Genomic DNA, 3062 nt, shown 5'->3' with positions numbered 1-3062 from the left:
TTTCATATAAAAAATTTACATTTATCTTATACAATATTTAGAATAAAAATAATGTGATTCATAATAAAAAATAAAGGAAACCTTGCAGTTTATTCCCTCTGTTTATTAAGAGATCCAGCGTTCATGTCTTCTTATTGGTGCACATTATTATTATTATTATTATTATTATTATAATATTACTTTAGTATTATTTTTGAACACTTTATTATTCTTCGACTGCTGTGAGTTTTTCATTGACACTGTTGTACAGTTTTCTGGACTGCATTATAAAAAAAATCATGTAATGATGTCAAAAGCTTGTTGTTTGACAATAAACAGAGAGACGTTCCACATTATAGCTTCTGAGTTTAAGATTTGGTGTTTCAACCACAAGAGCAAAAATGCTACCCTGCTGTTTTTGACAATCTGCATTTGCTGTCCATGGCATCATATAGTTTTAAGCCTGTCACCAACTAATGTTACAATAAATGTCATTTAATTTTTTTTCTGAAGATTTTTTCTGAGTCTGGTGTGAACATAAACTCTGTTAAATGATTAGCATGTTGTAAAGTAAGTATTAAAATGAAATGCAAATTGACATTCATGTCTTTTCAGCAATTTGGTTAATATTTACTTAAGGGATATATATGCTGCCATGAATAAATTTAAGTTTTTCATTGTAAAGAGTAAAATATGATTTATTCATACTCAAAGCTAATATTTTTGGTTCTGAAGTGAGTAAATATGCATTAAGGTTTTGGAATAGTTGATTTATTAAAGTACAAGCAAAATCTGGAATATTAAAAATGATGTTGATAAACTTGTGAATTTTCAACATGTCACACTGATTCCAGTAGCATATAATTGTGGCTATTCTTAAGAAGTGAATAAAATTGTAATACAAAACTAATCATTCTGTATTACTTGATGTATGTAATATGCATGTTCATTCATATTTCAAAGTGGTTAAAACAATATGCAAAGAACTACATTTACATTTTTACAATTGTGTGATGTACAATGTAAGAACGTTTTAAACTGAGAAATCTGAGTCACTTATATATATATATATATATATATATATATATATATATATATATATATGTGTGTGTGTGTGTGTGTGTGTGTGTGTATATATATATATATATATATATATATATATATATATATATATATATATATATATATATATCAAGTTGAAGACAGTTGTAAGGAAAGAAGAAGAGGAGCATAGTCCAATGAAGAGCGAAATGCTTCCAATGAGTCAGTGAAAATGTTATTTGTCTTAGAAAAGGTACCCAATGTCATGCTCCTCTTTCAGTGTTCCAGTATTGGTTTACGTTCATATTCCTTTGTAAAGATTTAAAAAATGCTCTATGCGTTTTCCTTTTCTCCATGTTAAAATTAGTTTGGTACAGGAGTGGACAGAATAATTTTGTGGCAATGGATAAACAGTATGCAACAAAGGATAGCTAAAGGAAAGAAAAGAAATACTGATGTTCCAACCACATTACAAACAAAGATGTTAAAACAAGTATTTAAGTAAGTAGTTTATTTTACTGGACTGGTTATATCTAACTAAGCCCATAGTTGATTTGCATGTGTAAGACCCAAAGTAGTTTCAGAAAGAAACAAGTCTGTACAGGATACTTGGGGTATTTTCCTAATCTTTTCTAGGAGGCACTCCTGAATTCCATTTTATTAGATACTGACAAACAACTAATAATTGATAAAGAGCATGAAAATGTAGCTGAAGTGGTAGTGATTGAAATAACGTTTTAAGTCTCAGGTATAGAAACAAGTCAAATTCTAAAGATGTTGAATGTACCAGAACCTCAGTTTAACCAAGCATGAACTATGTGGATTGACTTAATTCAATGCATTGGGTGAGATGATACTATAAAAACAGATAGAAACAACATGATGTTGAATGAACTTAGTGTATTTGTCTAATATGCATACAGAGTGCTGAGGTTAGAGGGTTAACTGTATAGCATAATGGTATGGAAAGATATGCCATGGAAATGGGTGAGAAAGAGAGAGACAGATTTTATTGTTGTTTAAGATCTGCCTGTTATAATGTATGACATTTTTGAAGTTTTATACCATAAGTGAAGAAGGAAACTTGAGAATATGAGTCATCAGAAAAATGAAGATCCTGCAGACTGATACATGTTTGAGTCCAATGCTACAAATGCAATATAATTTATCAGCTTGATTAAGAATTCTGTATGCAATATATATCTTGAGATACAAGACATTTTGAATGAATAGTAACTAAAAAGTGCAGAAAAAGGGAAAAACAGAACCAGTCATAGCAAAGTTGCCAAAAATAAAAATAAATATTTATTTCAGTGAAGAACAAATACAGTTAAGCACTTTTTCCCTTATCATCTATCAGAACTTCATCAGAACTAATTAAAATTATGTAACCAATGTTTAAATACTTTATTTCAAAATGTTCAATCAAAACATGAAAGAAACGACTTTAGGCATAAAGAATGCACACAATCCATGATAATAGTCCATAAAACCTCATTGCCAAAAAAGTATACAGATTAAAAATATATATATTTTTTACCTCAATAGCATCCAATTATTTATACAAAAACCCTGCATAACTTAACAAATCTCATTTGAGTACGAGAGTAATAGATTAAAAAAATGTAATTATATACTTTTTTGGAACTGAAATTTTTGTTTTCAAAAAAAAAAAAAGAAATGAAATGTCATTTTCTCCTGGGAATTATACTTGTGGTTTTGATGATTTTATTCTAATTTTCTTATGTGCCAATATACTTTGTAACATAAAACAGATTTTTGCAATAGAATAATAAATAATGCAAGCTGGCAATATTATAATGAATAAATATGAACAGAAATACATCTTGTTGTCTGGACTAAAATGCCAAATTACGTGAAAGTCCAATGTTTTTTTCAATTCCCAGTCAGTCCAAATTTTGGATTTACTAGTATTTGTTACAGAAAAATGGATACTCAGTGTGCACACCTATGAGAGTTTGTTCTGATCAATGTTTATATAGGTTTTCAAGTGGAAAGTGTTAACTTTCATTGGTACTTAT

General features: G+C 28.6%; 1 protein-coding gene across 2 annotated transcripts in view; it reads left to right on the top strand.

The window, feature by feature from the left end:
- TAFA2 (TAFA chemokine like family member 2) overlaps positions 1 to 889 on the top strand; it is a 2885489-nt gene extending 2884600 nt beyond the window's left edge. For both annotated transcript variants that reach the window (XM_044088281.1, XM_044088280.1), the window contains one exon: positions 1 to 889. This exon is cut by the window's left edge and continues 1572 nt beyond it. The gene's annotated coding sequence lies outside the window, so the exon portion shown is untranslated.
- The last annotated feature ends 2173 nt before the right edge of the window (positions 890 to 3062 follow it).

The sequence above is a fragment of the Protopterus annectens genome, chromosome 11.part0 (genome assembly GCF_019279795.1).
Source record: "Protopterus annectens isolate FY-2018-M chromosome 11.part0, PAN1.0, whole genome shotgun sequence".
Lineage (NCBI taxonomy): Eukaryota > Metazoa > Chordata > Ceratodontiformes > Protopteridae > Protopterus > Protopterus annectens.
The sequence above is the reverse complement of the archived record's forward strand: the minus strand, read 5'-3'. Positions and strand labels throughout refer to the sequence as shown.